General features: G+C 41.2%; 1 long non-coding RNA gene and 1 pseudogene across 1 annotated transcript in view; one reads left to right on the forward strand and one right to left on the reverse strand.

Moving 5' to 3' along the window:
• Positions 1-17,532, forward strand: part of LOC141583701 (uncharacterized) — a 312,231-nt gene that overhangs the window by 263,235 nt on the left and 31,464 nt on the right. The gene's annotated exons all lie outside the window — the stretch shown is intronic.
• Positions 11,153-13,597, reverse strand: LOC120368133 (nuclear transport factor 2 pseudogene; annotated as a pseudogene).

Here is a 17,532-nt window from a genome sequence, read left to right on the forward strand (position 1 = left end):
TGAGTTATCAGCATTTATTTAATAACCAGCCCATCTATTAGTAGCTTTCCCTTGTTCATAGCCATTCAAACTGCTCCTGACTACAAGCAATAAAATAAGATTAATGCTTTTGAAAATATACCTTGATTACAGACTGTGGCCACTTTATCATATCCACAAGTGTTAACTGTTCTCACAGTGGGGGTCTAAGTTGGCAATATATGTCACAGCACATGATAAGAGGTAGAGTGCTAACCAACTGCAATTCTTTTTATTGATATGGAAGTATAACACTTGCTCCCTGATCTGAAAACATAACATCAGGCTGATGAGGTACACAGAATATAGAACATAAAGATGTTAACATCAGTAGCACTGTAGAATAGGAGGTGGAGGCCATTGTAGGCTGGGTTTGTTGGGAAGGGTTTTAGGTGGGAAATGAAACAATAGATAGGATTTGAAAGATGTGAAAGGAAATACGTGAGTACCTTCTAAAGATGATAAAGGAAGGTCATGGGAGTGCCTTCTATGCTTGGCAGTACACTCAGAACTCTGCATATATTGTGGCGCTTAATATTCATATTAGCTCTATAAGCCAGAAAAATTGTTATCCCCCATTTTCATGATAAGAACAGTGAGTGTTAGAAATTAAGTGGCATTGATTCCAAGTTTACACAGATTAAAACAACTGCAGAGCCAGGGTTTGAATCCAGAACTGTCTCCCAAGTGCATTAAGAAAATAGAATTTAAATATCCAGCAGAGAGATAGAGATAGAATTCAAATAGTTTTTTCTTTTTCCAATTACACATTTTTATTTATAAGTTATATAAAAAGATAGCCAGCCAGCACAATGTATATGCAAATATTGCTCCATGCGGTCATCCTGACATGGAAGCCTGAAGAAAACTTTTGTGTCATTCAAGGTTCAACCAGAAAAGCAGAACCAGTAGAACCAGGAGATCAATTGATTTATCATCTGTCTTCTATCTATTTATCCATCATCCATCAATGTATGGATTTATTGTAAAGAATTGCCTTTTTTAACTATGGTGGCTGGCTAAACAGTCCTTGTTAGGCTGTCTCCACCTCTCATGCTGGATCTTGAAGTCCAAGGCAGACAGTCAAGAAAGGAAGATCACAAGCAGGCTGGAATATCAGCAGCACAGGTGAAACTCTACAAACACAAGCTACATCCCCACAATAATGCACTGAAATTTGTGTCTGCTCTTGTTGCCTCTGTCTTTTGTGAGGAAGGTGTCTTATAGAAGCTGGGGACCTTTGTAATAGACTTAAACACATATATCTGGGCTTGATGCTGTTTCACATCACTGAGGCACATCAGCACATCAGTAACAATGTGTGTATGCTACAAAATGTTTGCTGTTTTCCTTCTACCCTCTGTCCAAAATTTCCTGAGAATCTCTCTTGTGCCTTTCTATCCAGACATGTACAGTGAAGGGAACTCTGGGAAATGTAGTTCAGGCTACCCAAGTAGATACATCACAAAGCCATTCTGCCTTCTTTTTTTCTAAGCAGCAGAATTTTTATTCTGATAACATTCATTGACTCTACTGTAGGACTAGATATACTAGCACGAAAGTAAGCTGGTTTGTTGGAGATCATTCAGTCTAGGCATTGTACGTAATTAATCTTAGCAGTTTGAGGGCAGAAAGAGTCAGTCATCATTTGCACAAATGAAGACCTTGTAATCTATGGAGTGGTCATTTCAATTGCTGTTCTCATCACAGTAAGGATAAAGCAGAAATTATGTGACTTGTGCCATTTGATTTTGCTAAGAGGCTAAGTTCCCAGGATCAGGGCACATTCCCACTTAATTTTTCCCATAGAAAAGCAAATGAACATTTTTGATGACTTGGATACCTGCTTTTGAATTAAAAACATAGATTTTAAGTATTTGTCTCAAATAATCTCTTTCCTCAGAAGTCATTGACCATACCTTTTCCTAAAGCCTAGTTATAATGAACTGAAGAATTATCATAAGCAGAAACAAGAATTAAAGTGTAAAATTGGTTATCTTAACTTAGGTACTCCACTACAGTATGTAAATATCAAGGTAGCAAATATATTAATTGGATAGTGTTAGGTGTGAGACTGTAAAGCAAAATGATGTATGTGACACTAGACTTCTTCAGAATCATGTGTAATCCAGTTTCAGATATAGACTAAAAAAGTGCTTTTCAGTATTTCATAATTCATTTTCAAACAAAAAAAATTAACCATTCATTTGCTCCATCTGCAATTATTTTGGAGCATTATCTGCACAGGAGACACTATTGCTGGATCTAAAATGATGGGAATGAGCAAGATGTGACGTATCTGTTGGCAGGTAACTCAGTGTAATTGGGACAAATAAAACATAAGACAAGACAAAAATAAGTTCCATTGTTAGTAGTACCAGAAAAATGCTTTTGGGTACCATGAGTGGGCAGATTCCTTCCAGTTGAGAGAGGATTTATCAGAGTTGGACCTTGAAGGTTGGGTGGGTAAGGTTTTATTCAGATGGAGCTGGGGGCAGGCACTCTATGCATTGTTTAATTTGACTTTGCCTGGTTTAAAAGGCCAGGTGAAGATAGAAGATATGAAATTTTAAAAGGGTACTTAACTCTTGATTTTTCAATTTATCCTTTCATTACAATGATTGGGACTTAAAGTGTTTACAATTAAAGTTAATGAACATTTTATTGCTCATGACAGTTCACAGCAAATTAGACTCTTGCTTTCTTCTCAAAATGGAAGAAAGCCCCAGGCAACCTCTCCCTGAAGCCAGAGCTGTGCAGTGCCAGGCTCTGCAGGACACTTTGTTGGGGGTGAAATTTCAAGCAGGGATACTGCAGGGAGGGATCTGCTACAAAATGCACAAAGATGGCTTGGAAGCTGAATGCTGAAAGCAGCCTCGTGTAGCTAAGGGAACCAGAGGAAGTGACGCTTCTGCCCTGCGGCACCTGGCAGATTCTGTGGACGGTGGCTTCACTTTATGATTTGGCACTGGGGGAGAGGTTGAACCCTAGAGTGCCTTCTCCTGGCCTCTATCCCATCTCTGAAGATAAACTCTGCCTTTTTTTTTTTGTTGTTGTTGTTGTTGGTAAAGATATGCATGGGTTTTTACTGATTTTTTAAGGGGACTTTAAACAATATTCTACTGTGTATATCCTGGGGTGATGTAATACAGAGTAGGGTTGGGGCCTCTTCCTCTTTTCCTGGAGCAGCATGGTGGTCCTAACCTGGGAGCCTGTAGCCCTGTGTCACAGTCCCTGTATGCCTGTGTTTTCTGGAGTCCCCAGTCTGGCTTCAGTAGCCCCGCCTGTGAGATAGGACAGCTGCACTGGAACAAGCAGTACTTCATGGAGGTGTCTCCTGGGTTCTGAAAACTCCCATACCCAGCTCTCCAACAGGAGCAGCTTAGCTGTTTACATTTCCATTTTAGTTTTTATTTTAAAAAAATATTTCCATGACTGAAAACGTTTCAAAACACCCTATTGAATGCTCTCAAAGGATCCTATGACTCTCAAATTCGATGCTTACATTAATCACAAATCAACTATAGTGACTACTAAAGCCATATCCGCCCCATCATACCATCTGCTGAACCTTCTCAACAGAATATTAACAGGACCTTTTCTTTCCACACATGGCTTTACTTGTCCTCCATAAATAGATGCTGACATATTTTCTGGCTGTTAGTCCTGTGTTTGTTCAGAACGAGGCCTGCATAGTAAAGAGGGGTTGGGAAAGGAGTTTCCCATGAAGAATGCACATGTGAGGCTTCAGCAGTGGTGCTGGGGGAAATGTATGTGGTGCTGGCCTCAAGTAACCACACCGAGCTGGTTGCTGTCTGTGCCCGGACCTTCCTCTGTGGGCGCACTTCTGCTTTAGTCCCACATTCACGGCTTCCTGATCCAGATGCCTACTGGCACATCTTCCACACTTGCCATTCTCTATAGCACATCTTCTTGCAAAAAAATGAATTATCTTACTTTAAAGCTTGTCTCTCTTCCCGACCTCTTTGTCAGGTGAACGGTCTCAGAGCCAGCCACAACATCTCATGTACCTGTTTATCCAGTCCCTGGATCCCAACAAGTCCCTGGATCCCAACAAGTCCCTGGGTCCCAACAAGTCCCTGGGTCCCAACAAGTCCCTGGGTCCCAAGTCTCCTTTTCATGGCTTCTTGTTCCCACCTCTCTTGCCTTTACCACCCATTGTGCTGAGGTACTAATCATTGCCCAATAACATGAACATAGAACAGATATTCATCTGATCTTTATGAATAAGAATCATCTTACCATCACCTTACTGAAATACTTCCTCTCCCCCAAATCAGGGTTATTTCTGCCACTGTATTATTCAAGTTGTTGTCTCTCTGGAACCTATCCCAGCTCATCCTCAAGGACCCATACAAGCCTTTCCTTCCATGTGAAACCTTCCTGAACAATCTCCAGTGAATTAGACTTCTCTCTACATCTCAGCCCCATCAGACCCTTCCATTTGTTGGTTCACAGGATACCGTCCGGTTCTGCTTCTTAATGTTTTGGTGTTTTTTGTTTGTTTGTGTGTGTTTGTGTGTGTGTGTGGTTATCTTAATACAGCATTCCCAATCCCAGAAAGGTTCTCTGGGACACATTTCATGAGTTACCTGCCAAGTACCCACTTGACACCCAGAAGTCTGAAAGTTACAAAAATGAGAAAACTAAATTATAATAATTTATTATTTTATTAATATACAAATGTTGAACAATGTCAGAACCCATGCAGCAACTGTGCCATATTTAAACTCTAACATTAGTTGACCATGATAAATAGCTCCAACTGTGTTGTTTTTTTTCTTTAGTAAGGGCATTTTCTGAGAAAGTTGAGATCTGTAGCTGAATGAGCCATTCTGGCATCATCCTAAAACTAATCATTTTGAGTTTCTTTTAAATTAGAGTAAGAAGTTATGGATGTAATATGTTTGTATTTTTTTTATAAAATTCATGCTTTGCTACTGTAATTTATGTTTTCCTTGGTAACTGGTAGAAACATTTTAAGGGTCAGCCTAGAAGTAGCAGAATCAGTGGAAACACCTTTTTTAAACCTTTCTTCCTTGTGTCATTAATCACAAGAAACATACCTAGTAACCCAGACTGTCAGATTCACTCACAAAAGTTGCAATTTATCTCCAAACCATTCTTGCCCCCTGAACCTTGTAGCTGATTGGGTAATGAGTAATTACGTACCTTCAGTTATTTCTCTGACTTAGGATTTTTCAGCTTCTATTTTCTGTCAGTAAATGGAGCTAAACTGCATGTGTTTTGGCTTGAGTACACAATGAATCAGAATTAATGAAATGTCATATCCATTAAAGCAAACTCAGAAAATTGCATGCAAATATGGTTAAGAGGCCTCTTAGTTCTGACTTTGCAGCCACAAGCAAAACCAGAGTGGTCATTTCTCATTGATCTTTCTACACAGTCTTCCCTCTCTGTGGTCATCCCTTAGGATTTGGCCTGTTCTGAGGCAGTGGAAAACTACCAAGGCCTCCATGAAAAATATCCAGAAGAGAATTTCTAACTACTGAGGACAGCTGTAGTCTTGACTGTGGAGTCCTGATGAGTAAGCAACAATGAGGAAGGGACCCAGGTAGGGGAGGGCCGGGGTCAGGGAGAGCAATAAACAGTTGTTCTGAGAAACAGTTCATCACAAACAACCCACAGGCACAAGACCTAAGTCCACAAGTAGCCCCAGCAGCACAACCTCGTTCTGTATGTTCCAGTCATCCCTTCAGCATGACCCTATAAAAAATCCCTCTGGCCCCTGCCTCTTTGCACACTCTTCTCTGCTGCCTATTATAGTCCTGTAACATATTTTCATACTTTCTCTAATAAATTTGCCTTTCTTTACCCACAACTATCTTGATAAATTCCTTTACCCCTCACAACACCAGCCCCAGCTGGTTATACCCAGGACATTGACGCACATCCTTCTTTTACTCATCCTCTTGGGAGCTCTCCTCTCTGTGGGGAGCTGTGTTCTGACATTGGCTCTGTTATTGCCTGCCATTGTGATGCTGAAGCTGAAGAACGGATGACAAGCACAGGATTGCAGGGTTGGCAGCAGCATTTACTAGGTTGTGTTTGAATTGTTCATATGATCTGTTTCCAATGCGTAACTCATTTGCCATGTCAAGTTGCATGGTAAAATGTTTACTCTGCCATATCTTCTAGTGCATTGGTCTAATCATGGAAGCAGTTTTCAATATGAACTGATGTTGGCGAGATGTCTCAGCAAAAGATAGAAAAGAGCAATGTGCTGTTCCTCTAGTCCTTTCCATTCTTCCAACGCCTCCTAGGTGATAATCAATGCGACAATGCCACTACCTTGCTCAAACTGTTTCTGCTGCCTGCAATTGGCTTTGCTGCCCGCCCATGTGTATCACAGACTTGGGTACATTTATAAATGGGTGGCAACCCTTCAGTTCTATGGAAACTGAAAAATTACCCAATCAGTACAGAGAATCATTCACCACCTCACCTTTGAGTAGCAGCCTCTGAATTCTTAATGTTGGCTGTACTCTGGAGGCTGGACCATCAATGCTGTGTCAGAGTGGCTAACAAATGCATGATTCTAGAAGTCTCTCAATAATACCAGTACTTAGGAACTCTTCTTTTGCGGATATATATATATATATATATATATATATATATATATATATATTAGAACTGTTGCTACAACTTTATGGCAAAAAGTAATGCATCTTCTTTTGTTTAAATGATGGATGGCTGCTACTGTTGATTCTTTCTTCAGCAAACTTATAAAGTAAGAAGTAGAGCCACATGTTCTGGGAGACGATTAGGTTGTATACAGAGATAAGATTTCATTCCTAAACTGCTACACGGAATACAGGAAGCCAGGAGTGGAAAACTCCATTCATAGGTTCTCAGTGCATTCTAGAAAGAGACAATCTGCCCATGTAGAAAAGGCTTGCAGTTAAGTGGAGGTCACCTAGAGTCAGCCTCTCAGGACAGGTCTTGATGCTAGTCATTTCATGTTAGTGTGAATTCATGACTTTTGATGCTCTTCCAAAAGTGTCTAAGCTCTCAACCAACAGGAAGACATGGAATCTGGGGGAGAAATAGGGATTTATGGGTCTGAAATAATTCTGGGTGACATCTCAGCTTCCCCTCTCTCCTCTAAAGCTTCTAAGTCACCCCATTGCTCTTCTGTGACCCAATCCTCACAGAAAGAAAAGTAGGCATGCCTTTTAATGTCAGAACACCTTTTAATTCTGATTCTTATTGAGGCAAGGACCATGCACAAATTGAAAAGGGCAAGGGTGCAGGAGAGAACCCAGGAGCCTACAGGGGAGAAATGTTGATAACCAGGGCTTAAATCTGGCCCTTGGCTCTTAAGAGGGTGTCAAGGCCATGGGTATTTGGGTCCCATTTGCTGTTTGACATATTCATAAATCAGAGACAGAGAACAAGCTGAATGGTGTAGAAATGCTTTTTAGATCTTTTGGAGTAGCTTTGTCCTGAGAAATTAACCTGAGTGAACAACAGTTTATTGCTCTCTGTCTCCTCAGAATCTTCCTCAACTCTCCTTACCCTGGGGGCAACTGAAGCATGAAGAAAAAACTGCTGTGGAAAGTCTGAGCAGCATTCCTGGGGCGGGGGTCCTTAGGAGGAGGTGTGAGGCAGGTGTGGGCCAGGGGTAGGCACTGGATCAGGACCCAGTTTTCCTGGTTTCTAGTGCTGACATCATCTGTACGTATTACCTCCAGAAGACCATCACCTCCCACAAAATCTTTGTTTCACTATCTGAAAATGAAGGACAATGGATCCGGTGATCTTTATGATTCTTCTTAGCCCCTGATCTGGTTCTATCCAGCTATTAAGCCAGTCAAGTTTTCTGTTTCCCGTGCCTGCCAGAAACATATGCCTCTCTCTTTTCTGCCTCTAAGCCCTTCATGGCCTCCCTCCTGAGGCTTCCTGACTTCCCACAGCTGCCCTGCTTTGTTCCCCGACACAACAGGACACAGCAGCCGGCAGGAGCCAGAGACCAATCAGTATTTGATAAAGATAAATCTGTGCTCAGAACTGGAACAGATGTTTAGCCAATTAGGAAATGAAACCCTCTGTTGAAGTAGTTCTGCTTCCATCTGAGGACTTTGGATTTTGCTGTTAAAAGTACTCATTTCTTAAAAAATGCTTTGCAGAAACTATCAAAGCAAGGTAAGAGGTTAAGTCATTTGCTCTAGATAACTCAGTTACAATGTGGCTTTAACACAATTACCATTCACAGATTTATAACATCACAAAATCTGAATGTTCTAGAATGGACTTAAGGCTATTCTTCACATCCAGTGCAAAAATTCCTCTGCAATCTGGCGACTCAGAGTGTGGTACCTGGACAGCCTCAGCGTTATCTGGGAGGATTCTAGAAATGCAGAATACCAGGCCCCACCCCAGACCTGCTGATTAAGATCTCACATTTTAATAAGATGCAAAGGTGATTCACACATACATTAAAGTATGAGAAACAGCACTCTACGATATCCCTGATCAGTGAACAGCCTGTCTTAGTTTAAACACATGCAGACTAAATGGTTTGCTCACATTGCAGGATGTTCTATTTGGGGATAGCTATAAACATCACAATGCACTTTTTTATAATAATAAATCTAGTGAGTATTTATTGACCTTGGACCATGTGACCTCTTCTAAAAGCTCAACACATATGTGTTGCCTCATTTAATCCTCACAAAAGCCACTTGAGGTAAATACTGTTTGTTTTCGCTCAGTCCCCACAACAAATACATGAGGGGCTACTCTCTTCTTTCTCATTTTATGAATGAGAAAGCTGAGACCAGAGAAACTGAGTGACTTGCAACATGGCTGGGGAGTGGATTGTGAACTCTCACCTAAGTGGTTTGGCTCCAGACCCCAGACATAACTGCTGTGTTACATGCCTGTGTACAGTGAGCAAAAGTCCTCCCTTCTCTTGTTTCTGTTCACTTGCCATCTATAAATATGAATAAAAATTGACTTCTTTCCATATGTATGAAAACTTTAAATTATTTAAAACCAACTCTTATGATCACTCTCTTTAATATGTTCTTTATATGATTTAATCATATATCATCACCATATTAGTCAAACCCTTTGTCCCAAAATGTAGTCTTTAGCATTGTATCCCAAACCTCAGCTCTGTGATTTTGAGTAATGCCAAGTTGTAAAATGATCTTCAACTTGTAATGAAACAGCATACTTTGAATAATGAGGCCAAAGTGCTAATTAATACTTCCATCGTCATAGCATTGATTGCTATTGCACTCAATGTCTTTTTCACAAAGACTGCTGTTAAGCCAAGTCTCTCTAAGCCTGTGTTTGTAGAGATGGTTTTTGAACTCAGGAGGATTTGCTTAAAGCAAACCTGTCATTAAGCATCTTGTGCTTCGGCATACACTGAGCTCCAGTGATATCCCAGCACCATCTTCCAGTGTAGTGAGGGCTGTTGGCACCATCGCTATCCAGGGTAGGGCTGAGTAGGGTGAAAACGGCTCTCTGTCCTTGTTAAGTTTCATCTTGTTAGCTGTGACTCATTATTCATACTGTCAAGTCTTTTGAATTCCTGATTCTATCAATCAGCCTTTTTGCTAGCTGACCCACCTTTTTGTCATCTGAAAATTCGATCCACACACCTTCTGTCTTTATTAAGCAATTTGCAACCGAAAGTGCTGAATGGGCCACGTTGAAGGAAGTCCCTAGGATAGGGCCTGCTCCCAGAGACCTCCCCTCAAGGCTGACTTCAGATTGTTAATCTGTTCTCTTGAACCAGACATTTAATCATCATACTATTTGGTAGGTCTTCTTATAGCTCTATGTCTCCATTTCCTAAAGAGGGAGAATGATGGCCAACACCTCATTTTAAACCACCAATACCCTCCAGTGACATGACCCCAAATGATTATGGTGGAGGCAGCAGTTGTTTAGTGGAAGGCACCTGGAATCAGCATTAGAGACGAGGTGGGTGTGAGCTCCAGCTTCACCACTTAAATTGTGTACTCTGTAGTTAGCATAGATCAGAGAAGAAATGCTAAGAGTTCTATGTCATAGGGGATTTACTGTAGGATTTGGATGTATGCAGTTGTGGGAGCTGGTTACAAAGCATATGAAACACTGTTAGTTCAGTGTATATTGTTAGAGCCTAAAGCAGTAGGGCCATCAGTCAAGAAGAAAAGATGGATATGAACTAACTAGAGGAATACAAGGGCAAATTGGGACTAGTAAAAAATTGACCTGGCAAATGCCCTTTTCTTTAGGTATCTTAGTACAGATCTTTAGTAGTTGTTTGGCTTTCATCTGGTAGGATCAACAATATACCTTTACTGTACTACCTCAGGCAACATCAGCTCTCCAGACATTTGTTATAATCTAGTTCTCAGGGAGATCATGCGATTTACAGGGTTGGTATGAGGACTATGTGTGATACTATGTACAACGGAGAATGAATTTACATCTATAGAGCTTTTATATTTAGACACTTTATGGATTGTGTGTGTTGAATCTATGTTCATTTTTGTTACCTGTTAGCAGATAAAGAACAGAGGTTCTGTCATGTGGTTTCACTTGCCCAGGCTCACACTCTGAGGAGGTGGTGGAGCAAGGATGTGACCTCCAGCTGTTTTGTTTGCAAAGCAGTGTATTCTCTTCATTTGACCTGTTCCCACTTTGCCATGGAAAATGCAAACCCTAAAACACCAGCAGTGTGTAAATACAGGTTCTGTACTGTTCTTTGTGAATTCATGCTCAAGGTCACTGATGCTTTCTTCTCTAATTGCCTAGAAATTCTCTATCTAGTCATCTGGTGACTCTGACTTTAATTCAGAGTTTTTTTTTTTCTTTTATTTTTAATTCTTATTTTTTTTAGAGAAACAAATTATATGGTTTTATTGTATCATGAGATATTGAAATATCTGAAAAAAATCAATGTCTGAGTAGTGAGGCAGCTACTTTCTCCTTCACTTCTTTATCAGAGCAACTTGTCTGTAGATTTTTAAAAAAGGACAAACCTTTGCTTTATTTAAGTCTTCCTAAGGCATGTGCTGGTACAACACAAACTTCTCCCACTACATGCAACTAGTAGCATCCAAACATCATAGACAGCATGGCGGTGGCATCAGTGCACTGCGCCCACTCCCACCACAGCCCTGCTCATTTGTGTATGATGTTTGGAGCAACTGGAGGAGCATGAGTAGTACTGAGAAGAGGAGGCAGGAGGAAACAGCATGAGTGCCTGGCTGGGAGGAGGTCTACCCATGTTGTACGGGGCAAGCCTGAACATGTCATTGGTGCAAACCCACACATTCTTAATGTTCTTTAATAGGAACATCTAGTGGAACCATATGATGGAGTCTTCATATGCCTTAAGCTGTCCTACAACCATGCTGAGGATGCAGCTATTTGGTATGGACTTGTTGCTGGGAAGTGCAAGAATTGTTTCTTAGTAATACTTGGAAGCAAGAATTCTGCCAAGAGAAAATTTAGCACTCCCACCTCCAAAAGAAAGAGAATTTATTGAAGGGAAATAGAGAGCAGAGAGTTTATTCACAGAGATAGGACACTATGAAAAATGAGGCGGAATGGGCTGCTGAAAGAGAATGAGCCAGTAGTCCATGAGAGTTCTGTACTCGCTTTTTATGATACCAGATTTGTTTGTGAAATTCCAACCTCTGTCATAATCCTCCGCCTTTTTCTTTGTCTATTTTTCCCGCTTATTTCTTATGTCCCCCCCTGTTTTCCCATCTAATTCCCACTCCATCCTTGTGGGACCTTTCCTTACAGAGGCAGCCTCATTGTCGGGGGTAACACCTGAGGTTCTTTGTCTCGTGGCCATGGAGATCAAGGATGCAGACACACAAAGAATGAGGTTAAGAGCAGAAATTTAATAAGCAAAGGAAAGAGAATAGCTCTGTGCTGCAGAGAGGGTACCCAGGAAAATGAGTTGCTCATCCACTGTTGGAAGTAAATGCTTGGTGCTGCAAAGTGAAAATAGCACTCAGGCAAAGGCAATATACTTTTATAGAAGCAGTTTGTCTTGCAGATGCAGCAATGGCAAGAGCACACCGGACAAGTCAGGGAAGAGTGTCTTATTCCTAATGCAGCTAGTCCCTACTATTGTGTCTTTCCCCTATTGGCTAGGGTTGGACTGCACAGTCTAAGCTAATTCCAATTGGCTATTTTAAAGAGAGGGAGGCTATGCACCAGAGTGGTGAGGTAAGTAGTTTCAGTTGGAAGGACAGTTACAGAGCAGGTAACTGAGGATGCCTAAGGACAGAAGAGGTGATAGAGGGTCGAAAGGGGTTGTTTACTGAAAGTAGGGGCAAGGAGGCATAAAGAATGAGGAAGTTAAACTTTGAAATGGAGAACCAAGAACAGGGAAGCTGAACATACTGACTATTGGTTCTTTGAAGAGAAACTCAGAATTCATTGGACTTAACAATTTTTCCTCCCTCTTGAATTTTAAAGGAAGTTAATAGGCTAAACTTCGAAGAGGAATTTACTGTATCCTACATCCACAGTGAAATACAGGGGTTTTTACACATGAGCTAGTGGGGAGGTGGTATCATATCTAAATAGGTGCAAAAAACGAGTTGGGACCAGGTGTGCTATCTGCATAGGGCGTGAATCTCTGGCAGCCTCCTCCCCCATCTTTTAATATGCAGGTGGGTTCTCTGTCTGAGATTCTCCTTGTTGCCCAGTTCTTTCTTACTGCACACATGCTGACAAAAAAGAGAAGATGGAACCCCATGGTGGACACGCCTGGCCCCCAGGTAGCCCTTTTCTGTTGGTGTAGATGCCTCCCCTTGTGTGAGCTTCTGGCTTCCTTATCTATGTTTGTAGCTCAATCTTTCGGGCTGCTCTTTGTTAGAAAAGAAGTAATGTCTAGGGCTGCTTTTTGTTAGAAGGGAAGTTCTGCTGAGAAATCTTTCACCCTCACTATCTGCCTAAATAATTTCTATCTCTTTTATCACTACTATTAGTTGTTGCACATACATGGGCCCAGTGCTGGATACGAATTCTACCTAATGGCTGCATTACTCATTACTGCCACCCCAGGAAGGTTGCATGGGAGTCAAATCTATAAGATTGTGCCTGCCTATCTCTTAGGAATTTCTCTGTTGTCTTCTTTCCTCCTTATCAGCATGCAGCTAACTGCATTCTGACCAGTTAACTGCAGAGTGAGTGATTACTGGGCATCTCAAGGGGTGTTCCTTTCTGCATAAGTATTTCCCCTCCTTTCTGCTCATATCTAGCTTGTATGTTTTGGATGGTCCTTGGGGTGTGAAATTTTCCAGACCTCCCTTTTTTTTAGGGGCTCTCCCTTCCTGCTCATGTCTGAGCTGTCTGCCTACTCTGACAGGCTGATGGTCTTGCACCATGTTGCTGTGCTGGATTTTCTGGAACAGAAGGGAAAGCTAACTTGCCCCTGGAACAGCTGTCCTTCCCATGTAAGGCATGACATGTCAACATACATTGCACCATGTTGGGTTCTATTGTCATCAAATAACTGGCAGTAATGTTGACTGAAGCTGGGTCCAGTCTGCTCCCGAACTGGCTTGTCTCATATTCTGGAGCATCTTTGGCCTGAGTGAGACCCAAGGGGCTGGTACAGTGGCAGCAGCGATGCAGCGTGCTCTGCGACCACTGTCCCTTTTCCCTTGCCTTCCCTTGCCCACTCCATGCATTCTTGCTTTTCCTTGGAATTTTATTTTCCCATTTTGAAAACTATCTTTCTATATATTTAGCAGAAACTATATTTAGTGTTCAAAGCACTTTAATGTATGTTCTCTCATTTAACAATCTGTGGAATGGAGGAACTTGTCTTTACTTTATACTTGAGAAGCAGAGGCTTGGGAAGGTTAAGAATGTATCAAAACTCACAAAGCTGATGAGTGGAAGAGCCTCTTCCCTCCAGTTTCGGGGCTTTTGTTGCACCCTCCTAGTGCTACAAGAGCCTCCAAATATCTGTTATCTCTGGGAAGCCAGTTTTCTCTTTTGCCCTTTGTACCAGACTATAGCTTCTTTTAGAAATATATGGGTGTGTCGTAACTCTCAGGAGGTTCATAGAAGTTCATTCATCAGTGGGCTGCAGAAGGTCCTGAAATTTCTCAGAACTTAATTCCAAAATTCTGTTAAAAGGAACACCCCACCAAAAGCCAGAACCATCAAAACTGAACAAACGTCTAGTTTATCAGGCATGTGATCTGCTCTCAGTATATCTTATATGGAGTAATAGTATAATAAAAATGCTCTCAAGATTCACCAGCAGCTTACTTTATTTTAGATATTATTAAACTAGTCTCCTCTCAAACCTCCTATTTAAAAGAAACCCACAAAACTCTTGAAAGAAGAATGATAAATGCTTCAAAAATCCATCATTGAGCCAATAAGAAAGTTACATTCATCATGGGCCAAAATGTATGAAAGCAAAAGTGAGATGGTAGGAAAATTACAGAATGTAGCTTTTTCACTGAGGCCACCTACTGCTTCCTCGACTGAGCTTCAGATTTTAAGGCTGGGATAAGAAGTCAGTACAAAGAGTTCACCTGATGTGGTGGGTCTAAGAAGAGCGCATTGTGTAAAAGACTATAGTCTAAGAAGAGGTTCTAAAACACTACAGAAATCCTTACCAATTATGTTTATATTTTTGTTTCCCAAACATTAGTTTGCACCATGTCAGAATGTTGAATCTTGACTATTATTGACTTACAAGTATGGCAGTTTCATGTGATTTAATGTAATAGATTGTCATTGGGATTTTTGCTCCTTGCTGTATTTCCAATGCCTAGAATAGCATCAGGTACATAGTAGGTACTGAATAAATATTTGTTGATGGGATCAATGAATAAAATCAGATTGGAAATCAATCATCAAAAAACAAGTAGAATAACTACATATGTGAGTTAAAATCACATTTAAACGACCCATAACAAGAGAAGAATTTAAAAATGAAAGAAAATCTAAGTTTAGTATCAGCTAGAAACAGAAGAAAAAAATAGGAAGCAGGGGGTCATCTCTTGGAGTTGCCTTTAGTGAGATTTGACCAGATAACTGGGTAAATACATTGACTTCTAGGCTCCCTGCTGTACTCTTCTTAGCTGTTATTTGCCGGTTTGAAATTTCTGATTTTCATTACCATCTGAATAACACAGATATTAAAAAATAAAAAAAAAAACCTCAAGTCTTTTCAATGTTTATAACCAAATGTAATTTCCTTGAATAATGTACAAGTTCATATTCATAAGAGAAATACGGAATCTCAATTAAAAGCCCTATGATGTGGAGCTTTGAAGCCCTCCTTTCAAGAGTTATCCAAGATGATGTGACGTTTTCTCACCACCCTGTCTCTCTTTCATATTTAATCAGATACTGAGATTAGAGATGCAATTTCCTTTTTGTGTCTAGGGAGGTTTATCAGAATGCTGCACACTATTGCTTCCACTCTGCTTCTCCCCATCCCCAGGTATAGGACCAAAGTGTCTATCTTACAATTATTCATTGGAAATTATTTACTTTCTTGATTTAATGAACAAAAATACTGTGAAGTCACATTTTGTTTGGTGGTTAAGTTCAAAAGTCAACAAGTAAGGTGAAAATCATATATCATTAAAACTTCACTTGAAAACCTTTCTACTACCTGTAAATTAAAATATGTACAGTTTTAAAAGTACAATCTTATGTAGTCTTGTGTACTAGATGAGAACCACTGAATTAACTAAAGACATAAATAAGAAAGAAGCATATCAGTAGATGTACAGCTATTCAAATCCTCTGTCTTTAACAAGGCTATCAAATTCATGGGGAGGATCATGCGGTAGGTGGAGACTCCTAAAGTACTTTTTGTTTTAATGGTATGCCTCTACCTGTATTACATGTGCATGTATTTATTAATATTGAGGATAACATGTTGCATTTTATGGAGAGTCAGGGCCTAACACTAGGGCTGAGGATCATGCACCTGCCTTTCTTTTTTTTCTTTTCCTTTTCTTCTTTTTCTTAGATGGAGTCTCCCTCTGTCTCCAACGCTGGAGTGCAGTGGCACTATCTCAGCATACTGTAACCTCCGCCTCCCAGGTTCAAGAGATTCTCCTGTTGCTTCAGCCTCCTGAGTAGCTGGGACTACAAGGACACACCACCATGCCCAACTGATTTTTGTATTTTTAGTAGAGATGGGGTTTGGCCATGTTGGCCAGATTGGTCTCAAACTCCCGACCTCAAGTGATCCACCCACTTTAGCCTCGCAAAGTGCTGGAATTACAGGCATGAGCCACCATGCCCAGCCATGCCCTTCTATTACATAAGCCAAAGAGATCATTGGGTACCAAACAGAGACTCAAGATTTGGGCTAAAGTGTTTATCTGCTGAACTCGCACAGCCAGATTTCCTCCTTCCTAGAAAAAGTGTGGTTGTCAGAGGGATGAGTGGGCCAATTAGGTCCTGGGAAAGAGTGAGAACTTCAGCCTGTGGATGTACACCAAATCTGCTGTGACGATGGCAGCCTGCTGTTAACTAAGGTCTGTTCATCGCAGGCATGCTTGGGTCAGATTTTCAGCTGGGCCTGTGATTTTAGGTGCTTTAATTAATGCCAGATCTGTTAATCTGTTAAAGATATTTTCTTCCAGAGTTCCTCCTTGTTCTCTGCTTCTGCTGGGGCAGGGAGACTAAGAAGGGACCCAGTAGTATTTTTATCATAAAGATAAAGAAGCTTCCCTTTAGGGTTCTGCACTTGCCATGAGTCCCTTTCAACATCTGGGGAGGAGTCTTAGAAATATGATCAAACGATCTTTTTTTTTTTTTTGAGACAGAATTTCGCTCTTGTTACCCAGGCTGGAGTGCAATGGCGCGATCTCGGCTCACCGCAACCTCCGCCTCCTGGGTTCAGGCAATTCCCCTGCCTCCGCCTCTTGAGTAGCTGGGATTACAGGCGCGTGCCACCATGCCCAGCTAATTTTTTGTATTTTTAGTAGAGACGGGGTTTCACTATGTTGACCAGGATGGTCTTGATCTCTTGACCTCGTGATCCACCCACCTCGGCCTCCCAAAGTGCTGAGATTACAGGCGTGAGCCACCATACCCAGCCCCAAATGATCATTTTTTAAAAAATTTGTGATGTTAAGATATTTTAAACGTAGTCAGCCAAGGCCACTCTTTCTCTCTCCCCACCTTCTCCAGACAAATCCTATTAATTTGCTGTTGCTGGAGTGGTTTTAGACAGTTCTTGGATCTAGCTAAACGGAGAGTTGCATTGCAATTACAGTGAGTTGGGGTTTTGTGACTCACACAAAGTCACTTCCTTGCAGAGGTAAGTTGTAGCTGACTGTCCTGCTGTATGAATGGCTTCCAGGATGCTCTTACCACCTGCTGAGATTACCTGCCTGGTGCTGACAGGAGGATGTGAGGCCAGAGGCCATGCTGCCATGTGACTGTGTCCTACATGGCCCAGCACTGGATGCCAATGGGCAGTGGTGGAGAAACCTGAAGAGGAAAAGGCTGAGT

Source organism: Saimiri boliviensis, chromosome 1 (genome assembly GCF_048565385.1).
Source record: "Saimiri boliviensis isolate mSaiBol1 chromosome 1, mSaiBol1.pri, whole genome shotgun sequence".
In the NCBI taxonomy this organism is placed as follows: Eukaryota; Metazoa; Chordata; class Mammalia; order Primates; family Cebidae; genus Saimiri; species Saimiri boliviensis.